Here is a 15,572-nt window from a genome sequence, read left to right as displayed (position 1 = left end):
TTCAACCACATACAAAATCTCTGCACTGTTACTCCCACTTTTTGTGCCAACACTTCGTATTCTTCTTTTTATATTGTGTGTCCATTAACACATTATTATCTTTTAACTTTTATGATAGGGTTAAAAGTAATATTTTGTCCTATTCTTGAAATATTCTTTTCTTTGGGCTCTAGATTCTGCAGTTTACTGGTTTTCCTCTTACCTGTCAAAATATTTCTCAGCTTTTCCTGGTGGATCAGTACTGCACCTCATTGCTAGGCCCTATTTTCTTTTCTCTTTAACATTTCTGTCTGCATTAGTTAACCTATGTCAGTGTCTTTAAATGCTATTTATATACTGTTCTGATCACCTTCTTTTCACCTTGTTGGTGAAGGAGGGATCCAGTCCTAAATAGTATAAGATGGCTGAACACGTGACACCCCACACTTGGCAGAAGAGATTGGAAACAGTTTTTTAGACACATATATTCACACCCCGGTAGGAGGACATGGAGACCATGTGAAGTACTGCAACATGGGGGTTGCACAAGGGAATAGAGTGGACAAGCAGGGGTTGTAGGAAGCAGGCTTTGTAGTAACAGGATGGTGGTGTACCCCACCTGGGTGGATGTGGTTGGCTTGTTTGAATAATTCTGCAGGCTGTCAGGTGAAATTCTTAGGTTAAGTACTGGGTGAGGTAGAGCTGTTCCAGGTGATATGGGAACCAACTGCTTGGGGAGACTTTCCTGCTGGGCGGAGGACCATATCTGGGGAGATCAGGAAAGGCCTCTGGGGCCTTGTGAGCCTCAAAGACTCACAAGTCTTAAGTCTTAACACTCAAGTGTTAAGGGAGCACTTGAAATTTCAGGTCTTACAATATACATACCAATGGTTCCTAAATGTATATTTCATTCCAAATCTTATGTCTGTGCTCTATACATTTTTATCCTACTGCCTCCTTACATTTTTCCACTGACATATCTCACAAGCAAGTTAAACCTAATATGTCTGCAGTGCCACCCTCCCCCCATCACCCCACCTTAGTTTGCCTGGTTCTCTGCAAGCTTTTAGTGATTTTCCCACGGATTCACTGACTTTCCCATTCTATCTCTGTTGGTTTTCTTTGATTAATGTCTTCTTTCAGTACAATAAATTTACTTATTAAACAACACTGCCCTTGCAACACAGGTTGTGCCACCTCACTGTTTCAAATTCGTTAAGAACTTCCAACTGCATATTGAATAAAATATAAAGTTCTTATCATGAATCTATGATGGCTTGTAAGACATAGCTTCTGCCTCAGTTTCCAATGTCTTCCTTTCCAGTCTCTCCTTTGCTTGTTATACACTAGCTCCCTGTCAATACTTCACTTCTCTGAGTTCCTCAAGCTCTTTCCTACCCTAAAATCTTAAAGACATGCTGTTTCCTCTGTCAGGTCTCCTTTTTCTCATTTATTTTATGGTGATTCCTCCTTATCCTTCTGTACAATCTTCCTAATCTATATTTCCCTCAATTCATTATTCTACCTAAAAGCATCCTATTCTTTTTCTTTAAAAGATATATCAAAGTTTACAATACATATGGACTATGTGTTGACTATTTATTGTTTTATACCTCCAATATGAATAAGGACTATTCTTTTAGTCATCACTACATATCTATTTTTTGACACAGTTTTGCACACAGTAGGGCTCAAGAAATATTTATTGAATGAAGAATTTAAGAATGAATACATTAAGAACTTAATTGAAGCACAGGAATTTGTGGGTCAGGTTTTACTTTAGTTTAGCCCAGCAGTTCTCAAAATTTTGTTCTGAAGCTCCCTTTACACTCTTAAAAATTATTGAGGACCCCAAAGGGCTTATTAAAATGCCAGTTATATCTATTGCTATTTATTTTATTAAAATTAAATTAATACATTTTAGAAATGTTTATTACTTCATTTAGAAGCAATGATAACATCATTATATGTTAACATAATTTCATGAAAATTTCAAAAGCAAAACCAATTTAGGTCAAATGGTTGACATTTTTTACATTTTTACAAATCTATAGGGACAACTTAATAGGGGACGGCTGGATTTTCCTATCTGATTCTGCATTCAGTCTATTGCCACATCATACATCATATAGCCCCTGGAAAACTTCACTGTACACTCAAGAGTGGATGAAAGTGAAAAAGGCTAATAACATCCTAGTGTTTGACCTCATGGACCCACTGAAAGAGTGACCCTGAACTGTTTGAAAATTATGGTCTAGATCATCAACTATTTGTTGAGTGGGAGTGGCATGTACTCTTCCTAAACACATTCAGAAGTTTAGGTGAAAACTGGGCCAGAGTCAGAGAAGTAACAATCAACAGAACCAGTTTCTAATTCAGGTCTTAAACACAACATTAGCATTAGATATGCCTATTTGCTTAACTTCTATGGGGATTAGTTTCTTCCTCTATAAAATAGAGATAATTGTACCTTTGTTAATTCCTCTACAATGATGATACATGTGATATGGCAGATATAAAGTGGCTAAAAGAAAAATTAGCAGAGGCAGACAAATGCACAAAGTTACTTGGTTTTCACCACCCCTGCTTCACAAAATGAATAATAGATGCAGAATTTTCTCTCCACGAGGCTTCTTTCCTGGTAGATTTAGTTTTTCATTGTGCCCTCAGGGCTAGAGGAAAAGTATTGGACTGATTAATGATTTTGTGATGGGTCTCTATTTTGAGTGGAAAGTGTGGAAATAGGTGAGAGAAATCTTGCTACGATTTTGTGAAAATCTATTGTCCATGAAATTCATTGATTTATGTAATGCAAAAAAGTCAGTTGTGATCTATTTCATGTTGATTCTCTATTCACTGAAAAAGAAGAGATTAAGTGGCTGTCTCAGCAGTTTAGCTGCCCTTAGCAACAGCTCTGCGGCAGCAAGAACATCTTTTCTAACAAGGTGTTTCCTATACAGAATCAGAGAATGATGTCATGACAGTTTTCTTGTCTTAAGCCCCACAACGTAACTGTCCTGTTTTGCAAAGTCTTGTTTCTGGTAAAATTGAGACTCATATGCAGTACATCTCTAAAAGTCATCAGATTTTGTAGTGCAAATGAGAATTTAATGTTTCAAAGAGTAAGTTACTGTTTCTTCATGTAGTTAATAGACTAGAAAATAAGGGCAACATTTGTGCTGTTGTTCAAATCCTCAAAATGGCCAAATTGTAAACTAGATGTGTTTCCAAATTGTTGGATTGTCACAACTTCAATAAATCCTGAAGTTAATGATAATCCTGAGGCTTTACAAGGGAGGGAGATTAGCTAGTACTACATCCCTACCCCACCTACTCAAACTCACCCAGTGAGACACACACACACACACACACACACACACACACACACACACACACACAGTCGTGTGAGAGAGAATTTAAACAGCCTAAAATGACAGGTAGTTATCCTGTCCTTTATTATGCTCTTGATAATCTGATACTTCATTCCTATTTACTTTAGAACAGGGTTTCTCATACTTCCATGTGCATCAGAATCACCTGGAAGCCTTACTAAAATACAGATGCCTGGACACCACCCCCAGAATTTCTGATTCAGTAAGTTTGGGTTGGGGTTCTAGGATTTGCATTTCTTACAGTTTGACAGGTCCAAGTTCTGCACTTTGAGAAATACTACAGAAGCCTGATAGAGATCTTGTTTTCAGATAGTGCTCTCAGCTCAGACACACCATCCTTCAAGTATTTACTCACTGTATGACCGAGGAAAGTTTTGTTTTTCTATGCCTGAATTTCTTCCTCTGAAAAGTGGGCATAACACATCACAAGTCTATTGCAAGTGTCATATGAGATAAAGAGTTTAAGCCTGGTGCCTGGATAGGTGAGTGTTCTATAGTTCTTAATGTTTTTTTAAGAATTAGCTTCAATTCAAAGTTGGATTCTCTGCATGTTTGCAGTGTGAATATTTTATGTTGATGATTGAAAACACATTTCTTGATATCAAGAAAACCAAGTGAAAAAATATATTAAAGGAAAATAAAGTGATCAAGTGATCAAATAACACTGATAAATTAGGTAAAACAAAGACTAGGAATTGACCATTGGATCTAACACCATAGTACTAACTTTCAAGACTTCTGTAGAGCAGTAGACATAAGGTCTGATTCAAGCAAATTCAAACAAGAATGGAGAGGCCGCTCTTGCCTTCTGAGATGGCCCACACTCTGTCTGTGGAGTGTGATTTTCTCTAAATAAATGCACTTCTTACCTATCAAAAACAAAAACAAGAATGGGGAAAAGGAGACTATACATATTGAGACAGCAAGTACCAACCCACAGGTGGAGAGTACCTGTAGGTACCCAACCCACAGGTGGAGAGTCTAACAATGAAACAAAAATTGAGACTGGTTTATTTTCTCAATTCCAGGAGGGAAAAATACATTTTGTAATTTTTTATTTTTCAACCAAAATTTTAATTCTAGATTTTCCACAGACCCTACGATATTTTGGCCGAAACCGAACTGCATAAGTGCCTTAGCTCTTATTGGATAGGTCATAATTTTTCTGTATATGTGTTTTAGATTATCTCATCATATATGGTTTCTTCTCTAGCTTTCACACCATTATCTGTAGGAGTGAAGTGTGGATCCCAGGTCTTTAAATATTCTTGCTAAGAACCACCCCCCTTCCTCACCAACACTCACTGCCTCTCTGTTGAATCCTGCTCAAGGATCCAGAACTAATCAGATTGTGCCCTTCATTCTTCTATCAATTATTCTGTGAACCCCGATATTTCCAAGTCACCCCCCATCATCCATATTCATCCCTTACTCCAATAAGTCTCTACTTTTTATGAAATCTCTCTCCTTTCTTTCTCCCCAAACCTTCCAATGCATACTCCGGGACTATGTCTATTATTAACACAACCCTCTGAATTTTTAACCAATTTACCAAACATTTGTTCACCTCCTTGCTCTCTGACACTTAACCCTCTCTAAAGAAACTGCTTCCCATGAAACCTCTGAAGGAAGGGGTGTTTTTTCCCTCTGTTCTTTTCTGCCACTGGGCTTGGAGTTAGTTAGATACTCTCTTGATACCTTTCAGACCATTCTCCTTAAAAATACTCAGATTTGAGGTTCAAGCTATCAGATTATGCTGTTTATTACTCCACCTTGCTACAAGCCTCCATAGACCTCCAGGTCTCTTTCTCTCCCAAATTCCTTCAAACTCCTACTATCTGGCAAATTTATTCATATTCACTTTCTCTCTCTTTCTCTCCAGTGTGTATATATATGCACACACACATACTGGAATGTGTATGCGTGTGTAATTTTATTTATATATATATATATTTTATACATGTACAGAGAGAATGAATTTGCTATATACTAAATGGTTTAATTATCCACATATCTGCCATCTCAGTTCTTTGACTGTGATCCAGTGATCACATCCTTAACCTTAACCCTATCTCAGGCATTCACTTCTATGTTCATAACATAGATGTTGCCATTACCAGTGATTGCACTCCTCCAAAATCTTCATTTTAAACATCATACTCTTCAAACACTGTTCCTCTTTTTCCAACTCACTCTCTCTAGTGTCCAGACCCCCCAAATTCTTAAGCCCAACTAGGATCTACAATCCATTGATTTTAGTACTGTTGCGGTATTTCCACACATCACATGTCCTCACTTCCACTTTCTTATAGAGTTTATAATCTATTATCATAATCACCACTTTGCAAATGCCTTCATGGCCTCTTTCTTCCTATAATGTATGCTTCCAGAAAATTCTGAAAACTGGCTAAATCCTATTCTCTTCCTACTCCCCAGAACTGAAACAATGTTGACTGCTTTTGTATATGTATATGCTTTTTATTTGTTATTGGTCAATTGTGTGTGCCTCTATTGAAGGTCAACCCTTTACATTTACTCTGGATCCCATCCCCTCTCAAAGGCATGACTCAAGTGATTGTCCTGCCTGTCTCTTTTGCATCACCGATCTCCCCCTTTTACTGGTTTATTCAAATGAGCAATAATATTCTCAATTAAGAATAAAACTTGCTTAACCTCACATCCCTTCTCTGTCCTTGCTCCATTTCTCTAAGCTTCTTTCAGCAAAATACTCAAAATAGTAGCCTATACTTGCTGTCTCAATATGTATAATCTCCTTTTCCCCATTCTTGTTTTTGTTTTTGTTTTTGATAGGTAAGAAGTGCATTTATTTAGAGAAAAACACACTCCACAGACAGAGTGTGGGCCATCTCAGAAGGCAAGAGCGGCCTCTCCATTCTTGTTTGAATTCGCTTAAATCAGACCTTATGTCTACTGCTCTACAGAAGTCTTGAAAGTTAGTACTATGGTGTTAGATCCAATGGTCAATTCCTAGTCTTTGTTTTACCTAATTTATCAGTGTTATTTGATCACTTGATCACTTTATTTTCCTTTAATATCTTTTTCACTTTGTTTTCTTGATATCAACATCTGGTTTTCCTACTCCACTGGCACTTAATCTTCAGTTTGATTTTTCTCATTTTCAAAACCTCTGAATATTGGAATATTCCAATGTTCAGTTATCAGACCTCTACTATTTTGTTTTCATACTCCCTAATGAGGTGATCTCACCCAACTGTAAAGACTTTAAATCAGCTGTTGACTTCCAAATTTATATCTTTGCCTCTCCCAGAATACAGATTCATATATTTTATGACATGCTCAACATCACCCTGCAGGTGTCTAATAGCTATTAAAATGTATCATTTCTAGAAATGAATGCAGCTACACCATGCCTTGTCTTTCACATCTCAGTTGATAATATTTTCATCCTTCTTTCTTGCCTAAGCCCAAAACTGTGAATTCATCTGTCATCTCCATGTTCCTTTTGTCAGCAAAAGCTGTCAGATCTATCTTCAGAAATCATTTAGGATCTGACCACATCTTGCCATTATTATGTCAACACTCCAATTCAAGCACCATCATTTCTTAGCTGGGCTATTGCAGTAGCCTCAAAGCTGGTCCCCTGGCTTTCTTCTGCCCCACACCCTGCCTTTTACTTTCAACATGGAAATCTGAGTAATCTTTTAACAGTATAAGTCAGATCATGTCACTTACCCGATTAAAACTTCTCAGTGGCTTCCTATATTTCAGGGTAAAAGTCCAAGTCTTTATAATAACCTCTAAGGCCCTAAACATTATAGCTGCACTCTTTCCATTCTAACCTCATTTAGAGCACATGTGTTCTGGTTTACATGCTGTTCCCTGAATGTACCAGGCATGCTTCTACTTCAGGACGTTTGCAGTTGTTTTTTTCTCTGCCTTGAGTGCTCTTCCCTCAGATATCTGCATTGTTCACTTTCTCAATCCCTTCAGGTCTTTTTATAGTGTCACTCTATCATCTGGGCAATAAAATAGCATCTCTCCTCACCCAGTCCTCTGAATTCCTTTTACCTTATTTTTCTCTGTAGCCTTGGTCATCATCTGATAAAATGTGTTTTGTATTTACCTTTGTGTTTATTCATTGCCTGTCTCTCTTAACAAGAATGTAAATTCCATGAGGGCTGAAACTTTGAGTTCAACACTGTATCCTCAGTACATCGAACTGTCCTTGGCACATAGTAGGTGCCTAACAAGTATTTGTTGAATGAAACAAATTAACTTCATATTAGCACTTAAAGACAATGACTTGGGTGCTAAATTAAATGGACCATGTAAGCTGCAATTAGCTTTTATTTTGTGTCTGATGATTTGTAAAATAGATTTTGCTTACAGAATCTTAATTGCCAGATTGTGGTTATGTATTTAAAATTCTCTGTATCGATGGTAATGATGAATGTAATTATGATAATGACTTAAGCAATGATAATGATAACACAATCTCTTCCCTTTTAAAGATTTTAATTCAGTTAAGTAGAGGGAAAAACATGAAAAAATTAAGCAAAACTTTTCTGTGTCCTTGATGATTTTTTTCTCTGTTTAAGTGAAAAAGTTAAAAAACCTTTGAATTATGAAACTGAAATTACTTTTGATTTTTTAAATTAATTTTTATTGGAGTATGGTTGCTTTACAATGCTGTGTTAGCCTCCACTGCACAACAAAATGAATCAGCCATACATGTACAGATACCCCCTCCCTTTTGGACTTCCCTCCTATTTAGTTTACCACAGTGCATTAGGTAGAGTTCCCTGTGTTATAAGGTATGTTCCCATCAGTTGTCTATTTTATACACAGTATCAATATATAACATTTAAAGTAGAAAATGTGCATATTGCTAACTGGTTCTTATTCTTAGTACATTGTAGTGAAAAAGTTTCAGAATCTTACCTCTCACACTTCTTATGAGTAGTAGATTCATAATCTGCTATTTTCTGTGGCATGCAAAGTAAATATTAAGAATTATTAGATTTATATATAACTACTCTTATAGATATTTGCTTTAGGGAGTAGAGGTTGGAGATTGCTTAGACATAGAGGTTGTTTGATAAATGTGGTCCTAGTGGGAACCAGAAATGATTTATTACTTTTCTGAGAAAAATTCAGCAAATGATAGAGAAGACATGGTGGAGAGAAATCCAGAGAGGAAACAATATTAGTTTTAGGGCTTGACAAGGGATGGTCTCTGGCAAACATCCCAGACTCCTAGAATTTCAAAGTGCTATATCATAAGAATAATAGTGAACCAGTAATAGTTCAGTCTTCACAAGACCGAAGCCTAGCTTTACATCCTTTCAATTTGTAATTGGATTAATATCATCTTGGATTATGATGTCTCTAACAAAAGTAAGTCCTCTCTGTAAGAAAACATTTTATACTATGTTGAGTCTTAGATTATCTTTCCTGATCCTCATTTATAGTATGTAGGACTCAATAAAGAATAATCAGATATAACAGAAGACAAGATATTTTTGAAACCCATAGGATATAATAGGTAACTGAAACAGACTCCATATAATGGAGTTTTAAGACACAAATTTGAATATGATTTTGATTAATATGTTCAAGAAATTAAAAGATTAAATTAAGAGTTTAGGAGGAGAATTTGTACAAAAATGAAATAAATGATGAAGACAAAATTCTAGAACTGAAAATATAACTGAAGCTAATAATTCTATGAATGGGTTATACTGTAGGTTAAATACAACTGAAGAGAGAATTAGTGAAATAAAAGATAAAATAAAAATAAATCCATAGATATTTCATGCAAATATACAAAATGCAAAAAATTATATGAGACATATATAATATAATTAAAAGGTATAATATATGTAAAATTAAAGTATCAGAAAGAGAAAAGAAGAATAGCTCAGAAGGTAATACATGAAGAAAAATAAGGTAGAATTAGGTAAACCTAGGTAAAGACATGAGACCACAGATTCAAGCCCCAAGTATATTAAATAAAAATAAAATATAGTTGTGGCACATTATAGTAATATCTCTTTTCTGAAAAAGATAAAATATCTCTAAAGTGGCTAGAGAAACAGAAAAAATAACCAGAAAAGAGCAGCAATAAGAATGCTAGTAGACTTCTGAACAGATGGAAGCCATAGGAAAATGACATATCTTGAAATCATTGAGTGAGAATAACTGGCAACCTAGAGTTCCAATACAATTCAATGTTCATTTCATTTTAAAAAATGACAAGAAAGTAAATATTATTAGACAAAAACAGAGAATTTTTAATAGAGCCACACTAAAATATATACAAATGAATGTTATTCAGGCAGAAGAAAAATGAGAACAGATTAAAGTTCTAAGATACAAGAAATAATAAAGAGAAATGATAAAAAGTAAATATGCATGTTAATTTAATGGAAAGGTGACTAAAAATAATGAAAGAATTATATTAAATGCTTAAAAATATAGAGAATTAAAATACGTGACAGTAATCACTAGTAACCCAGGAAGGAATAAATGGGGTTAAAGCGTACTTAAACCAAGGATATTATTTGTGAACCAAGATGTTCTTCAAAGAAACAAAACTACAGAAATTTGATTGTGCCAGAACTCAGGAAATACTGTGCACATGTGCCTTCCAGAAGAATATACTAGGGGCTTAGCTTCATCCAAACAGAAAAACTTTGGCAAAAAGACTGACAGTATTTCATATATTTAATTGTAGAGCTAAAGGTAGGGTTGCAGATTGAAGAATATTACATAAACATTGCATGTTATAGCATGAGAGAACAGAGAAAAATGAGGAAATAATAAGATCACTGAATGTCTTATAGATAACAGGTGGAGTCATATGATACCTTCTGTAACTGACATATCAGTTAGCAAAAAGGTAAGGAAAAATGTGCTAAATAAGGTAATAAGAATAATAAAAATAGAATCTTTTCTAAGTAACAAAGTAAGTTTTTAAAAAGCAGAGAGCACAACAAATAGAGACAAAATGCAGTAAACACTACACAATACAGTAATTACAGCGTATGATAATATGATAGAACAGACACCAATTGTAAAAGTTAGAGTTAATGGGTTTAACTTGCCAATTAAAAATGAATTTTCAAATTTGTTCATTAGGAAAAACTTAACTCTATATCAGATATGACATACACCTAAAGAGCAGTGATTCATAAAGGCCATTCAATTATATGAATGGACAAAGATTTACCAGGTAAATGGAAAAAATAAAAAAACTGGTATTGCAATCCTGACCTGAGAAAAAGTGAAATACAAGCCAAAGCACTTAATATGACATACAAAAATAAAATTTAATAGCTATGAATATCTATGCATAAAATAATGCACAAAAACCTACACAAAACAGAACTACAAAAGATTCAAGGAGAAATATGGAGAAAAATATTAATAGTAGATACTAACATCACTTTGAGTAAAACAGGTCAAGTAGACAAATATGTAAGGCTATAAAACACCTCAGTAACATAAGATTTACTGGATATGGATTGAACCCAAATACTAGAAAATATTATTTCTTTTCTAACATATAGAACTTTCACAAAAATTGATCATACTGAGGCACAAAGAAATATTACTGGGTTACATAAAATAGAAATATGTATTAACTAGACATATTACAAATAACAGTCTCAGTTCAAAATACAATGAAAGTAGAAATTAAATATAGACCTGTAAACAAAAAGGCCTTTTTATAGAGAGATAAAAAATACATATCTTTTAAAACTGGAGGAGCAACAAACCGAAAATCTAAGAGAAAAATGGGTGAAAGATATGAATAGACAATTCATAGACAATTGTCTATGACAAAAAGAAATTGTCTATGACTATTGTCTATGTCATAGACAAAAAGAGAAAAATTCATCTCTAAGCATATAAAAAGATAGTCAATTTCACTTTCACTAAGAGAAATGATAAATCTAGGGAGACCTTTTGATGGGAGGCAGCATATTTGTTTACTCTTAAAGTGTCCCCCCACAAAGAATGCTTATTTGTCCCAAGAGAAAAATAGTGATTATACCATGGTGAATTTGGCCAACCCCTTGATTAGGTGATCAAAAATTAATTATCACTAATAAAGGGCAGATGGACATACTGAGCCTCCAGTTGTAATACTTTGAGGATGCATCACCTATGTAGTGTTCTGAGTTTGAGTGCCTAATATGAATGTAATCATGGAGAAACTTGAGCCAAACCAATAGTTAGGAAATTTCCGTTAAAAGAAAAAGGTACTGTATTATATTAAAACGTTAATATTGTAAAAGACAATACAACAGCAACAACAAAAGCTGTGGGAATATTTCAAATTAATGGAGGTTAACTGAGACAGGAAAACTAAATGCAATACCTGACCCTAGACTGCATCCTGTACTGGAGGGGAAAAAAGGAGTCAGTGGACAAAATTGGAATTTGAATGGTAAATTATCCTATCAATATTATATTTACTCGAGTTGATGACTGTGCTATGGCCATTTAATATCTCTATTCTTAGGAAATACATTTTAAACTATATATGGGTACAAAAGCCATGATACATGTAGTTTACCACCAAGTGGTTCAGAAAAAAAATGTATACCTAGAGTGCTGAGCTCTAGGCAGTGGAGATACTGTAATGAAAAGAAGCAATATGATCATTGTCCTATGGGAAAATACATGGTGGGAAGCAGACATTAAACAAATAATAACGGTAAGAACTGTATACATCAAATGGGATAACTGCTATAAAGGATTAACAGATACACACTGCTAAATATAAAATAGGTAAACAACAAGGACCTACTGTATAGCACAGGGAACTATATTTCATGTCTCGTAGTAACCTATAATGGAAAAGAATCTGAAAAAGAATACACACACACACACACACACACACACACACACATACGTATAACTTAATCATTTTGCTGTATACCTGAAACTAACACAGCATTGTAAATTAACTATACTTCAATTTTTTAAAAGTGCAGGATGTTAAAAGAACACTCTTGAGTCACTCTTTAGTGATTTAACCTCTTGGTCATAACTGGTTGAATGGAAAGGAAGGAACCCAATCCAGGTAGATCACTTAGACTGTACACTGGTCATTCTTATTTTGCCTCTCCCCAATCTCTTATCTCCTGCAATTCTGTTCCTTTTTTAACCTTCTCTGCCCTGCTCTGTGCCCATGAGGTTGGTCACTATCAACTTACTGGGAATCCCTTGCCCTCTGGCTTCCAGTGGGTCTGGAATATGGAGCATAGTGGTCTGGATGTTAACTTGCTCTCTTTCTGCCTCATCACTATGGTTTTTACAGTGGATGCATCTGTCTTTTAACTACAGTTCTTTTGAGGATACCTCCTCCTCCAGTGCTCCTTCTTCTTGTTCCCTCAGACCTAATGGTGATAAAAACCTCCTTCTGTTGCTAGATCTTGGGTGCCTTAATCTCCATTATTGGTTCTTTAAATTTTTCCTCCATTGCTGTAGATACGCCCTTAATTAAATTCTGCTGAAAAACAACAGCCAAGTAAGCCTTCTGTTTTCTGTTGGGACTCTGATTAATACAGAGTGCTTCTCTTTTAATTTGCAATTAGAACTAAGATCTAAGCCTTAGTTCCAGATTTGGTTTCTTAAATAGAGGTTATGAGAAAAGTTCATTGTTATGGAGTCACCTTACACCATGTGAATGAACCTAGAAAGAGAAAAAGCTGGTGTTTAAAATAGAGAAATGAAGCAGATGTGCAGAGACTAGAGACTGCAAGTGAAGATTACCTGGGTTCTTACTACTTTCCAGCTGCTGATTCCATCCTGAGGGCCAGCGGCATTCCTGCATTTGTGTCTAATGAGACACCAGTATTATTGTTATAAATTACTCCATTATTTTCCAAGGACAGACCAAACTGGTTTTATTTTTGGCACTATGAAATTTTCTTTTGTGCTTGAATTTTTGCTTCCTCTTCAAAACCTGTCAAAACTGTGTTGATAGAGTTCTCAACATTTTCCTACTAGAATAGAAAAGTAAAATCATGTAAAGTAACTTAAAAAAATACTCTGGGAGGATATATAACAAATTTTCACTTTTTTTTTCCTCTGTGTATAGGATTTATTTTTCTCTGTATTGTCTTTATTGATAAGAATCACATAGTAGCACATAGAATTAATACATTTTCACTTGAAAATTTATTCAGATAATCTATAAGTGTATGAAAAATACTTTCAAATTTGTTCTTGGATGATTGGGAAAGTGATATTAGGCATAATTTTACTTGATTCATTCAATTTACAGATGAGAAAAAATGAGCAGACTTGAGCAAAAGTAATGAATATATTTTATATTTCAAAATGAATAAAACATGTACAGTAATCCATTATATTATGTTATAATATGATATATAAAATACTACATTCCCTCTCACTTGAAACTCTCCCATGGATTCAGTATTGATGGGAATTTCTTATTGTAAATGATGTGCTTTAAAGCATTTTCTACCTAACTGGTGAGCCCACAACAAGCCTCATGAATCATAACTTAAAACAGCCAGGGGAGGAAGTTTCATCTATTGTAATTATGGAAAGAGAATCAAGCAAATGTATTTCTAAAATTATGCACACTTATGGAAAATCTTAATGGGCTGTTATAAATCTGCAGATAAGTAGCTGTAAATACTTCCTAGAAGTGAGTGTGGTGAAGGGAGACACTGCACTAAAATCAGAGAACTGGCTTCTCTTTGTGCATTTGCTGTCGGCTTATGGCTTCAGTTTCTCCATCAATGTATTTGGGAATATAACTCCATTAATGACTCCCCTGCTTATTTCATCCAGTAATTTTGAGACTCTTTGTAGTTAGGTGATGTGTAAGTACATTAATGTGTAAAGTTTCCTGCAGCCAAGTTGTAATTTTAATTGTTATGTTTAGATTACAATGCAAAAACAGTCAACCAGGGATGTTTAGTTTTATACAGTGTATTAACATCTCAATTTACATGAGCTCTACGTGCTCCAGGTGCTTTCATATACATGATTTTATTTGATTTTTGCAAAAGTTCTGGGAACAGGGTGCAGAAGGAATCATTTCCTCCCCTTTTTTCCAACATGGTGAAACTGAGGTTCAGGGGTTTTTATTACTATTGCAGTAATAATACAAATAGGTGGTGTTTTTGAGTACTTACCAAGTGCTGGGCATTGTAGTATGGTTAGATGATGTGCCAGCAGTCGTGCAGTCATCCAATGGTGATGAGTGGATGTGTAACAGGATCTTTTGACAATTCTCCTGTGTTTTCCACTATGCCATTGTAGATTTCAGATTTACACTCTGATAATTTGTTAGATCTATTTATCTGAGTACATTCAGATTCATACTTGAGTGTAATATGAGTTTCTTTCTTAAATGCTTTCAGTCTTTCACCATTGAGAAAGAATGATGTTTGCTGTGGGTTTGTCATATATGGCCTTTATTAAGTAGAGGTAGGTTCCCTCTCTGACCATTTTCTGGAGAGTTTTTATCATAAATGGCTGTTGGATTTTGTCAAAAGCTTTTTCTGCATCTATTGAGATGATCATATGGTTTTTATTCTTCAATTTGTTAATATGGTGTATCACATTGATTGATTTGTGTATATTGAAGAATCCTTGCATCCCTGGGATAAATCCCACTTGATCATGGTGTACTATCGTTTTAATGTGTTGCTGGATTTTGTTTGCCAGTATTTTGTTGAGGATTTTTGAGTCTATGTTCATCAGTGATATTGGTCTATAATTGTCTTTTTTTGTGATATCTTTGTCTGTTTTTGGTATCAGGGTGATGGTGGCCTCGTAGAATGAATTTGGGAGTGTTCCTCCTTCTGCAGTTTTCTGGAAGAGTTTGAGAAGGATAGGTTTAGCTCTTCTCTAAATGTTTGATAGAATTAACCTGTGAAGCCATCTGGTCCTGGACTTTTGCTTGTTGGAAGATTTTTAATTACAGTTTCAATTTCATTACTTATAATAGGTCTGTTTATATTTTCTAATTCTTCCTGGTTCAGTCTTGGAAAATTGTACCTTCTCAAGAATTTGTCCATTTCTTCGAGGTTGTCCATTTTTTTGGCATATAGTTGTTTGTAGTAGTTTCTTATAATCCTTTGTATTTCTGTGGTATCAGCTGTGATTTCTCCTTTTTCATTTCTAATTTTATTGATTTGCCTCCTCTCTCTTTTTTTCTTGATGTGT

Source organism: Balaenoptera physalus (genome assembly GCF_965194825.1).
Source record: "Balaenoptera physalus genome assembly, chromosome: 2".
In the NCBI taxonomy this organism is placed as follows: Eukaryota; Metazoa; Chordata; class Mammalia; order Artiodactyla; family Balaenopteridae; genus Balaenoptera; species Balaenoptera physalus.
This window is presented reverse-complemented; position numbering follows the sequence as displayed.